Here is a 13,306-nt window from a genome sequence, read left to right as displayed (position 1 = left end):
GATCACTAAAAGGAGATTTCAGACAGATAGGGGATGTTACCACAAAGGAACATAAAAAAACATCTACGGATTGAGAAGGACAAAATCATCATCATAAAACTTTGGCGAATAAACAGCTGAAAATCCCCAGTCAAATTGGAATGCAAAGCTGAACCGAAATTCCTGACTGAATGTCAGCACTGTACTGCAAAACACCAGAGTTCTCTCGTCGAAATTAGGATTCAACCTACAACACTGGAATAGCAAGATTTAGTTAACAGTTTCTGCTTCTAAATAGCACACTAAGTTTCACTCCAAGATGTATATATATACATATATATATGTACATATAAACTTATTCTGAACAAAAAGGACATTATCAGATGTAAATCTGCAAACATATCTTAGAAATAAACAAAAAAGACACACAAGGCTTTGGTATGAAACCCTCACATTGTGGACTATGTGGTAATCAATGTCCTGATCATACATGACATACAGCGATGTGACACTCTGCCTTTGACTGAATGACAGATATCCAAACAAATTAGCTCATGCTATCCCTGTCAGAGGCGGAGCAGTGCCCACAGCATTCGTCCCAATGCACCGCTCCAGAGCTCACTACAAACACATTACCTTGCCTCACTGCCCAAATGCATACCAAATAACCCATATAAATCATACAATCTGGGCCAAGTCAATGAGAGCCACCTATTTTCCTTATTTTCTAGTTATTTCCACCGCGCCATCATTCAGCAGAGCCAGCATCACTCAGTCCGAAGCTCTCACAATCGTTGTCTGAGTGGCCCAGTTTAGAACCCACCGAGGGCTCCTGAAGTAACCCTTCCTCTAGTGCACTTGATTTTATGTCTCCACAGTCTGGAATAAATTGTGGGTTGCCAGCTCTCCACACAGTGCTCTGTTTTTCAACTCACCCCCTTTTCTTTGTCCCTGTTGTCACTTTGACAAAAACAAAGATGGGATTCTATGAACTTGCACCAGTGTTTATGGCTGTGTTTACCATCGAGCGAAGCGGCAGTTGAAGAGGATCCCCTCAGCACATTATTTTAAAGGGTCCCTCTTCTCTGAAGTCACTCCAGATTCTCTTAGTATATTAGGGCAGCATCATTTTGTTCCAACTCTAGTGCCAAATAATGACTTTCAGCCCTGAAATATGGTTTTGAACTGTGCCATCATAAACAACAGACTCTCACTTTTTAGCGTGCAGTTTCTGATTCCACTTCCCAAAATTAATTGACTAAATGGGAGCTTAAAGTCATTATCTCCCCTCGCCAGTTCTCCAATCCTGCGCCGGGGGCTAATAAATGGAGGTTTGATTTTGCTAAATGTCCTCTCGTGAAGATTAATAACGCCTAGTACCCTGGTGGAAAACAGATGTGGTCATCCTTGCTCGACGGAGGAACAAATGGGCACGAGACATCCTCGCACATAAAGAGCAAAGAAATTATAGCTTAATGGCATTCATCCGGTGACACGTTAGCAGATGAGACATCCTCGGTTTGTTTGCTTTTCTGCGTGCTCACCAGAGCACATGTTTTGTCACCAGCGGCCGTGTGGTCTAACACAGCTCTCTTCCGAGGGACTGACAATGGCAGAGGGAGGGGTGGGAGGATGGAGGAGGCTCAATGGAGGGGTCTGGCGGCTTCCTGCTTTCCCCACTGTGGCCTTTGTGGTAACACACTGGTGGTTATGGGAGCCTCCGTCTCTATGCAAATCAATGTTTGCTTCCCAAGTGTGTGTCATGTGCAGTCAAGCACAAGATTAAGCCTTTTTTCTGTACATTTAGCCTTGAATGGTCTCGAGCAAAAGGCCAGAGCTGCATCAATACGGATAATATTCAAATTAAATCAGGTAATTAAAAGCCATCATTCTTAATCAATTACAATGTTTGCCTCTTAATAACATTTCCCTACCGTGATACTAGATCACGCCACAGCCGTTGTTTTTAAATGAAAAGTGCGTCTCTTGAAGCAGATGCATTGATTGGACTACACAAAGGTCAAATTTGGCACAGTGAATTGAAAATCTGTGAAGGAGTTGCGTTCCCACGTTTGTCTCCGTCTCCCCGTTGTGACAATTACATGAGGGGGAACGACGTGGAAGCACATTTTCATTCAGGCGTATATTGACTGTAACAGCAGGTCAGTAGCAAGACAGCTACAAACAGAGTTGTCACACAACACTAAATAATACATGGAGCTAAAACAAAGACATCACACACCTAAAATATGGCCCTAATAAAAGGCTGCAATGTGTCTCCCCCTCGACTAAGAGTAATGACCTTTCCTGGAAGCCCTCCATAAAACAACACAGCGACAGTTAGGATCAACCGTTTTTACATTATTAATACCGGAGGCTTCACACACACTCATAAGCTAGAATCGCACACTGATGCTATGGCTTTTGACTGTTCCTAAATTGGACAAAATTCCCTGAAACTGTACCCAACTAAAACCACTGAGGCGTTGGAGTGTTAAGAAAGCCATTTGTCACAGGCAGGACTTCTGCCAGGGTATCAGCCCAGCCTTGGGATAAAAAACAAATGAAAGTAATACGCATCGTATGAATGCCATTCAATAATAAGCCACACAATTTGTGATGGCATCTGAATTCAAATGCCTTGTATAAATACATATTTTGTTAACAATGCTCCTCAAGAAATGAAAGGGGGATGTTGGCTGGCTTTTCGTTTGTTGCCGTGCATTCTGAGCGGATTCTGCAGCATTGCTGCTAATATAAGGGTCTTTCTGCACTATTCTCAATCCAATCACGTCAAAAAGGGATTCAGGCGTCCTCTGAGATGAACAACAGACGGCCATGATCTCCTCTGACCTTAACTGTGACTCATGTTTATTTACCTCAGCTAGTTATCCCTGAGGGACAGCGGCCTCATCATTGAAATGAGCGCTGTGATGGGTTGTTTTTTTATTGCCACTCCTGGGAACTCTAATGAACAAAGAAGCCTGATTGATCCAAGTTAGCATTTGATTCCCGAGCGCTGCAGAGACACACGATTCAATACGCTGGCATGCCAGTGGAGCACTCCTTGAACTTTGCTGTACACACATTCTTAATCACACTCACCTTTTCTCATGGCTGGTGTGACTTCCAGCTTATTTGTAATTACCAAGCTCCTCGGGGGTGGTTGGCTGAACAACAGGCCCGGCCATAGGTCACGAAGAGACACTGTAGCCGGCCATATGGGCTCCGGGCCCAGGGGCAGAGAGTGGGTGGACGCCGGCATTGGCACCGGCAAGTTACCAGAATGGTCGGAGCAGGAGATTGAATTATTTGGAGACACGAGACAGCCTTATCGAGCAGCGGCCACATTGCACTGACGCTTTCACCCCAGTTTCTATTTCCTATTTCACACTTGGACTATTGCCAGATAGGATATGTTCAGCCACCTCGTTTTACCCCCAGATTCAAAATCACCATCGACCAGTCAAAAGAGGGAATAGTGCGTTATCTATCACCACCTTACAACCGGCGGCATCTTCCCCTCTATCCCTAAACCTATGTCTCCCCTTTCCTTCCTCCCCTGCTGTCACAAGTGTAGCAACAGCAGTGTGTTATTACAGATAAACAATCAATACTGCATTAACGTGTCCATGGAGGCTACCAGGAGTTAAACAGGCAGACCAGGAAAATAATTCAACCCAATGTCACGGGTGGACTTCAAGCAACTAATCTTGCTCATGAACGGATATATGTATTGAAAATTCAGGACCACTTCTTTCATTATCCTCAGCCATAATTTCTTTGTGTTTGAGGTCACTAGATACATTTATTTTCCTTCCTCTCCTCACTGGTCACAGAATGAAACCCACTGCATTAAAGAAGTAATACCCTACTTTATAGCAAAGGTGACCACGGATATTGGAGAGCAGGGACCCATACGATCGATTTGAAGCGAGGAATGAACATTTTAACATGATTCCAAGCCAGGCATTTTAACTCAGGAGAATTGGACCCTCTCTTTTGATGACTGCTTCCAATCCAACTCACGACTCCATTTCAAAATTCTGATGACATCTTTATTTAAGGAAAGGCCAGTGACAGAGGCAAGCCCTGGTGCCCCGCTGGTGGCTGTGCGGTCCTATTCCTCTTTTCAAAGCTTGCATGCAGCAAATTTGCATCTACATTCCCAATGCTTCCATTGAAAAAAGAAGCTTTTTGTTCTCAACCTCTGTGAAAAAATGAAAACAAAGGCGTTCTTATGAGGACGCCCAACAAATAGCCTCTCCCTCTCCCAGGCTGGAATTAAATACTCCTCATTCATTAGCCCCCACGCCCACAGCCCTAATACCATACGGGGGTATAAAATACCTCACACACACACACACACACACACACGCACACACACACACAAAATAAAGGAGTTGGACTTGGCTGAATGATTGCGAGACTGTTTACTAATAGTGCTGCTCACTCTGCTTTATTACAGAGTGCCAGGCTTTCCATTACTGCAAAGCGAGAGAGAAAGGGGAGAAGAAGCAGAGGAGGAGGGAGCAGACGGAACAAAAAAGAGAGAGAGGGAGAGATACTGCCAATGTCAGATTAAAAGAAGAAGAAGGGAAAAACGAATGGCTCAGTTGATTTACACCTTCATTACTCTCCCCTAACTCTTCTTATTGCAAATCATGATGCTGCTTTATGAGCTGAGTCCTCTATTACGACAAGGCCAGGAAGACGGTGCTTTAGTCCATAAAGCAACCGTACAGTAACCGCCACCCGGCAGCATCCGATCCACCCATCCTACCACCCAGCTGCCAGAGGGGAAGGGAAGCAAGACAGAGACCAAGCCGCTGTCGAAACTTGTTCCAGTGCACAAACCCCAAGTTTGCTCGTTTGCTTGCTCACTGTCCCTTGCCTGGCCTTGTGACTGTTGACAACACACCCATATTTCTGGGAGCCAGATGTCAAGGAAGTACGCCTTAGTGGGTGCACAGCTCTGCGGCTACATTGGAAAGGAACTCACAGTGAGTGTTTAGTGTGAAGTGAGCTGTGCCATATTTAAGTCAACAAACATTGAAGGCACGGGAGGCGTGTGTTTACCCTCTCCCCACCGCCCTTTGGATGAGGTGCTACTGATGGGTTAACTCAAAGAGCTTTGTGTGTATTTAGAGAGAGAAGCAAATGTATTTTTTTACTTTTATTTATTGAACCAAGGGGAGGTCTTCGGAGTACGCTTGCACTTTTTCTTGCAATGATTACATTTGCGCGTGTGTCTGTTGAGCAGGTCTAAGAAGAAGCGGTCGAGGAGGACGGGTGCAGGACCTAATAATCAGCTGATAGGCTGAGGCGTGTAGGTGAGTGCAGGTGTCAGTGTGCTGATGTAAACATGGCGGGTGCATAACACACACTGGATGGAGGTTTGTTATGTGTATGTAACACGTTGCTCCGGCCTGGCCTGTCTGACTCCCATCTGGAACAGGGTTGACAGAAAAGTTGACAGATGCTTCACCAATGTCCATTATTTATGAGACTGAGGAGGATCCACACTGCATTTCACAACTGTCTCTGCTACTGTAGGATGAGTTCTGACATTGTATTCTGTGTGTGTCCGCACGCACACACACACAAACACACATATCCGATGTTTCCTTGTGTTTGTGGTGAGCTGATATGTGAGTAGCTGCATGTACAAGTCTACTTCTTTGCACGTTTGCTCAAATGCACAAGTGTGTGCTTACGTATTTGTGTTTACACATTCACTCCAGACACAAATAACTACTCAACCTACCTACGCTGAGTCTAACCCATGACCTCTGGAGTGTCATTAAATCCCTGCTAGACAGGCAGCCCTTCAGCTCCTGCATGGAGGACCGTACACCAGCAGACTCCATCTCTCTTAAAACCCACTCAGAGGCTTAGAGCTGGGAGGCCCGACCATCGGATTGAATTAAGGCTTTGATTAATTGAATCTAGTGGTGAGTACCTTGAGTGACTGATGTCTCGTAGGACCAAAGGTCTAGACACAATGCTTCAGAATAAAGCTATAGTCACTTATTCAGTGACATCACAGGCAGTTTTAGTGTGCCTCAGGTATGGATGGTTGCCTCTAATATTATTGCTTGGAGTGCTGCTTTAAGCTCAATCCTACCGGCAGCACTGCCGCTGCCGCTGCCGCTGCTGCTAAGCGTGCCAATGTTAATAAGAGGCACAAAATAATTAATACAAATGGAATGTTTAATGCAATTTTTCCATTTCAAAGAAATCCCCCCGGCATCTTTCCCAGCAATAAATTCAACTCTCTTGCATTGTCCTCAATCGACAAACAATAACCCAAGTTTGGCATTACCTTCATTAGATCAAACTCAATTATTGCAGAGCACTTGCAGCTCCTCTGGCACAGGGGTGGACTGTTAGGCTGCCTGATCCGGCAACTTGAAGGTCCTATGGCAGGTCCTGCCCCATTTGTTTTTGATGGACAGCGGCATGAAACAGTAATTGGAGGCCTGCGAGACCCGTACACATCCGTTTGTCAGTTATTCATGTCAAAGCACAGTGTTCAGCTGTTGGGGTTCTCAAAGAATGACCTTTTCTCAAAGAGGACAGGTTTCCCCTACTGTCGGAGAGACGCCCTGGGTATTATTCAGCCCAAAACAGAACTGCGCTGTTATTACTCAGTGTCCCATGTTGCTGCAGAAAGCTTGTATTGTGTCCTTCCCTGAGGAATATACAGTCCCAGAATGGTACGCACGCTTTGATTCGGCAGGTAGTTTGTGCGGGAGGTCTTTCTATTCCTCTCGTTCACAGTGAACCATCCTAATGTTTTGAGAAGTAGCAGAACAATGGCAGAAACCTCTCTTTTTCACTCTGGGGATTGAAAGCAAATAGGACCTTTGCTGATGTGTTTGTCTGTTCATTTACTGCACCTTAGAATACAGCTTGCACATTGTACCTCTACAAAATAAAAGAAAAGCTCACAAAGGCATTCTGCAGGACAATAGCACAGTCGAGGAAACGGGTGCACAATGGAGTCCAGATATCATTCACAACGTAGACAGGAGACCATTATCCACAGAAGGAGGGGCCCATCTGAAGGTGACAGGTTTGGGAGACAGAGGAATTGTGCGCACGATGCTGCCACCAAGACAACAGTCTCCCTGAAGCCTAACCTATAAGGACAGGTTTTTGCAGCGCCAATGCCCGCTGGGTTGAGGTGTTACACGTCATCCGCAATAACCTGGATCATTACTCCTGAAGGCTGTTAGAGGGGAAAATAACATCACTCTGCTTTCACCGCTGCCAAGAAAAATTGACAGGCTAAAAGTCACACAAAGACGCACCTCAATATGCACACGCACGCACAAAGGCCCACAAACAGCCTCGCCGTCACCGTCTCTCACACTCGCAAACATACACATGTAATTGCACACCTGCAATCTATCACATACTGTCACTGATGTCTGGGGGGTTAACATACCAAGTGGCATCCCAGCAGCGTCCCAGCATCCAGTGTTGCCTGAAGCTCACAGCTCTCACTGCGGCTGCCATGCAGGAGTAAAGTAAGCATCATTATTGCCTTCTCTCGCCACACCTCTCTCTAGTTGGAACAATTATAACACGCTTTTAAAGTCTCCCTTCTTCTGTCGACTACCCGACCCTTTCCTCTCACTGCCATCGCTGTCTACATTGTACTCCAGTCAGGCGCTAATGCTCCTTTTCCTGCAGCTGGACTCTGATCTCCTATTACCCTCTCGTCATCCGACAGTCAATATTATCCCCCCTTTCCTTACCAACCCCCCCCCCCCCCCCCCCCCCCCCCCTCCTTCCCTTTGCTTTCACAAAAGTCTCAAAAGTCAGACAGACAATGTTGCCCTGGTCCATCCACCCCCTCCACTCGTTCATGCACTTGCTCGCCTTCCATACACTTATTAACTGGCTGTCATGTTCAGCAGCCTTCCCCCAGACAGTGTTTAGCGTTCCTCAGTCCACTTACTGCAGCCAGAGTTAAGCCTCTGGGCTTTGCAAAGACAGGAATCCAACAAGAGGGGAAAGGCAGGACCTGCGGACATGATCTGTCTGCTGCACTCTCTCACACTCTTCCTCCTGCACCAGCTACCTCAAGCCAGGACACTCACATCATAAAGGAAACTACGTCCAGAGTTGTGTTTCCCTTTCCTAAAGGGTAGCGTACAGTAGCAGAGAAGCAGATGACCAAATAAGGAACATAGAAATAATAACTTTCTAAAGTGAAAAAGCTTCATTTATTCAGGGTTAGAGCAGGAAACTTGGACCTCGTTGTAAAAATATATCTTTTTCAAAGAAGTTTTCTTAAAATGTACTAGTTCCATAATTACATGCACCTCATCGTTTGGACACTTCTCCCAAATTCACATACAAACTATGTAAGCAAGTTGCTTCAAGGTGTACTTTTGGCAAAAAGGTTTACTTTTTGAAGAAGTTCATTCTTCAGTTGGTACATTTTTACTTCTGCTAAGGAAGTTGTATTGTCACCTCTGTTCGTTAATCTGTATGTCCGCAGGGTGTCTGGAAAACTGACGAACAAATTACCATGAAATTTGGTGCAGAAATCAGCCTGGAGCCACGGACCAGTTGATTAGATTTTGATAGTGATCTGGATTTGTGATTTCCACTATTAGATGATTATTGTTTTCTCCCCCCCACATATTGGATATAGAGATTTAATTCCAAATCCAATCCAAACCCTAACGGTACTCTCGCAGGGTCAGGAAATCGATTTCACCTCACATTTAAGAAAGAGGTAATGTTCAGCGTCCTTGAAGGTGGCTTCCTTCTAGTTTTTGCTCACATTTTAGATGACACCCAAATAGAATCCGACTCCCAGGCTGGACTCGGCATTATGTGGGAGCTACAACACTGGGTTTGTCATCCGCGCCTTCTTTCTGCACCCTCCCGTTCCCGGGGCAAATAGTGTGAGAATGTGGATGTACTCTCGTGCCCCTGGTTTACCAGTGTCATTTTGGCAACTCTGAAATTGTGCCATGGTCTACAGGGCTTTGTTGTAAATCACTATCTCCCACTGTCAGACTGCAGTCTGCTGTACACTGAGGATGCCTGGCTTTCTGCTGCCTCCTGGGTGACTAATATATCTTGTTAAATTGTGCTGAGAAGCGTGCGGAGAACTGTACACCTTGCCTCTTTGTACTGTGTTTGTTTGCTTGCATTTGTGCCTGTGCCTGTGTCTGTGTGTGTGTGCCTACTTCAAAATGTGTGTGTGTGTGTGTGTGTGTGTGTGTGTGTGTGTGTCTAACCCTGTGTGTGTGTGTGTGTGTTTGCATCTGTGTCTACATTTCGCGACTGAATAGGTAGGTGGGGATGTTACTTTTGCAAATGTGTTCACTAAACTCCACAAGTCTGTCAGGCTTTGTTGGTAATTCAGTTAGATTGCTATTCGGCCAGCTTCCGCTCACCACCACTACAGTATCGGAGTTGTGAAGCTATCTCTCAGCCACTTCATAATTAGAAAAGCTGTGGAGCCAAGCCACAGTTTGAGGGGGAAGAGAAAGAAAAAAAGCTGTTGGCACACTGCATTATTCAACATTGGCAGCAATTTACTCTGTCTCCCACCCCACAGACATGAATGTAAGTGATTTCAGTCAAATCCGTCCTAGTGTGCCATACTGTATGAAGCTGGACTCTTCCCTTATCAGCAGCTCTCGAACTATGCACTGTATACTATCAGCTTCATGCAGCATATACATTCACACCGCACACACAGCATATCTCTGTCCTACCACTTAGATAGATTTATGAGTATATTTCTGTGTAATTGCTTCTCCTGCACAAAGCATGGAGAGATAATTACCCATTGTTAAGTGAGGTGTAAATTGTCTGATCCATGTGTATTTATCTTCTTAGCACACAGCGAGGCAAAACAGGCCTTTTGGGGATTTAAGCAGACTCTACAGCGACGTTCTACTCTCCTGGCCTCCGTCCAGCGCTCAAATCCCTTGAGCTGAGACCTGTCGAGAAACATCCTCGCCGTGGCTTCACCGTATCCCGTCTAATTGTAACGTCTTTTTTAGATGTAGCAAATTCAATCTAGGACTAAGGTTGACCTTTTGGAGAAGGTGACACCGCCCCCTCGCAAATAGTAGGTTTAAGTAAAAACAGACATGACAAGTTTCTGCCTTTGTGTCGGTGGGTGAGAAACACGCTCTCCTTTTTTTGGTTTTCTGTGCAATTACGGTTCTGACTGCTCCGTAAATAGGCGTCTCTGAAGGGAATCTGTCTCATTACAAGGAGCAGTTATTAAGTTGCCGTCGTGCCTGCAGGAGATTTGCTCTAATGGTCACAAGACGCTTCGAGAAATAAAAGACAATGTCGCTGTAAAAGAAAGTAAAAACTGGCATTCTACACAAACTGGCAAGGCAGAGTCTGTCCTGCACAGCAGGGGCATTGTTCTGGACAAAGAAAGGGAAAGAGAAAAGAAGCCCAGTTGGCTGGTACTGACAGTAGCAACTCCTGATAAATATTTGGAACAAGAAAATCTTAGGAGGAATCCAGTAGCACTCGCAGTACAAACAATGTCATGATTTATTATCACATCATGCAGACCGTGACTAATGCACTCAAACAATCAAGGTGCATCTAGTGAACTACAATGCCCAGGGGTGCTTTCTGCTACTGACTTCAAACATTCGCAAGCGTAGCACACATGTATTAGAGCCACTTGCGGTGCATGCGGGCTCAACAAATGTCCACAAGTATCCACGCACACACGCAGAGGAGGAGAGAAGGCCGTCGACATTCCCGTAGGGGATCAGGGTTTGCTTCGGCGCAGCGAGCGGCCACTGGGATACGATTTTATTAGCTCCAGATGCTGCTGAAGAGAGGACTAGAAACGCTCAATATTATGAGCGGGACACATCAAAATGATGCTGCCCATCTGGAGCACAAATAATGTAATCAACTCGGGTCACCGGTCATCATCGTCTGGCCTTCGGGTAAACCCAGCATCCTGTGACGTCACCCCTCACAGGGACAGGCTGGAGCCGGCCGGCAGATTGAGGCTTGAGCTTTTTTGGAATATCCCCTAAGCTGCTGCACATGACCCGTGAAGGGAAGATATTTTTGGGGAAGAATGAAATGTGAGGGACTGTGTATTGTAACTCTGGTTTAAAAAAATGCAGATGGCTCTGATCTGTCTATTCCCCTTTCCTGTCAAATCAGTTCTGCAGTATTAGTTTAAACGTCTTCATATAAAGCCCTCACTGAGCTCGGACCATAAACACATATACAGTACACTGCTGAAGGCTACTGTATGCCCCCCCTCACCCACCCTCCCTACACACAGGAACTCTATTTGCAGAGCCTTTAAATATTCAATACCTGCCGTGTTTTCTGTATGACTTTGATCAGCCACAGATTCTACTCTGTCCCTTTCATCTCTGAACTTCAAACCAGCGTATGAAAAACCAGGACCACATAACCTGTTCTGGTTCAGACGATCTCTGTTCGCCAAGCTGCTCTCTGCCTTCTCAAAACAGACAGGAAGTTGTTCCAATAATGAACTTAACCTACTCTTTACAAATGTAAAGCTGCATGATTCTCTCCCTTGTTGGTAATTTAAAAAGTATGTGAGCACAGGAGTGATTATTGAGCAATATTCCCCGGGTAGTTTGACAACACCCCCAAACAATTTCTTGGCCGCCTTCAGGCTTATTACCTTAGGCTTACATTGAGCCAGCGTAATAACTACCATGGAGCAATCTGCAGGCAACAGGAAGGACAGAACTTTCCCAAGCACTAAATTACATTTTCAGGATTGCACAAGTCTTGTTAGACTCACTCCACCTCTTACCCTCACTCTGTCAATACCTGCAACTTGTGAGTCAAGAAGGCAAGTTAATTATTTTATAGCCCTGCCTGCATTATTCAGCAATCCCATTAAATATTCACAGCCACATCACTGATATCATCTTGTAGTCAATAACGCTAGAGGACATGTTGTTTTAGAAAACTTGAATCAACTCCAGGAGTGATCCCCCCATCCCTAAAAAAAAAAAAAAAAAGGCAAGGCCTTTCTGCTGATCAAAAAAACAGCGAGCACAAAAAAGGCAGCAGGGCATCACAGTGCGACTGCAGGCAACCACAGATAGACAGTCATCCGCCTTTATCAGAGCATGCTGTCCCACCTGCATCGATTGGCATCCCGTGGATTTGCCACTGGCTGAAGCAAGATCATCGGTTGAGGAGGGAGGGGGGCGGGGGGCTTAAAACACCAACCGATAGAAAGAATCAAGCTTCTTCTTTTTTTTTTTTTGCGAGGCCTGAAGTTTCATACGTGACAAAATAAGGCAAAGCTGCGTTGAGAGCCCAGGCCCGCATGCTCGCATCACTTCAGCGCGGCGGGGCAGAGCCGCTGCCTCTGTGCGGCACGTTTCCCTTCCACATCCACACATGAATGAGAATTACGCACAGAGCCATTTAACAAAATACAAAAGTTGATGAATCCGCAGGCAATTCATTTCCCGCCGCTATAAGTTGAGTGAATAGGCGGTGGACGTTAATATAACTTCCGATTGAAACTCATTTCCATTTCAAAGCCATTCCGATAATTAGTGTTATGGATTTTGCTCCTCTGGCGATTACATTAGAATGTACACAAGAGGAGATTTTATATAAGGAATTATTTCGCATAGGTCATCGGTGTGTGAGCAGTCCAGAATAACCGGACTCGGACAATTTAAAAACGCTGCAGAAGAAGTGACTGTTCACTGTTCGAGCGGCGAATGTGCCACAAAAGAGATCATTTCCACAGCGGATAGAAGTTGTAAGCAAAGACCCGCTCACCTGATAATGAAGTTTATTCTTGGAGGAAATGTCCCCAGGTTTGTGAAGGTGTACGTCGGTGCCAAGTGTATCCGTTCACTGCAGCTTTTGTTGCCCGTTGTTCCACCTCAACTGCGCGTCTCAGTCGCGCTGCATCACTTCTCGCTGTGGATGTCAGGGAGGCTGAAAGGCTGAGGGGACTCAACCCTCCCATTGGCTGCCATTCACAAGTCCCCAGCAGAACACGGCGGAGGAGAAAAAAAAAGGAGAAGGGGAGGAAAAGATGAGGAGAAAAAAAGAAAAATCACACGACCGACAAAAACAAAAAGAAGATTGAAGAACGGGAGATTAGTGTTCCTGTTCGGCTGCTTTCCACTGCCGTGCGATGTTCAACTTTCATAATACGAGTCAAGTGTTTTTGTGCATGCGCTTTCTTTACATTTGCATAATCCCTGATTAGTAGTTGCAGAGTCAGAGGTTGAGTGTGGGTTTGAATCAATCAATACATGGCTATTTTTGCAAAAGCCTCCAGTTGGAC

General features: G+C 45.4%; 1 protein-coding gene across 1 annotated transcript in view; it reads right to left on the bottom strand.

Moving 5' to 3' along the window:
• The window catches only part of LOC115025659 (cadherin-6-like), a 51,853-nt gene extending 38,856 nt beyond the window's left edge, over positions 1–12,997 (bottom strand). Inside the window, 1 exon segment of the mRNA XM_029458079.1 lies at positions 12,790–12,997. The gene's annotated coding sequence lies outside the window, so the exon portion shown is untranslated.
• Between the last annotated feature and the right edge of the window lie 309 nt (positions 12,998–13,306).

This window comes from Cottoperca gobio, chromosome 20 (assembly GCF_900634415.1).
Source record: "Cottoperca gobio chromosome 20, fCotGob3.1, whole genome shotgun sequence".
In the NCBI taxonomy this organism is placed as follows: Eukaryota; Metazoa; Chordata; class Actinopteri; order Perciformes; family Bovichtidae; genus Cottoperca; species Cottoperca gobio.
This window is presented reverse-complemented; position numbering and strand designations above follow the sequence as displayed.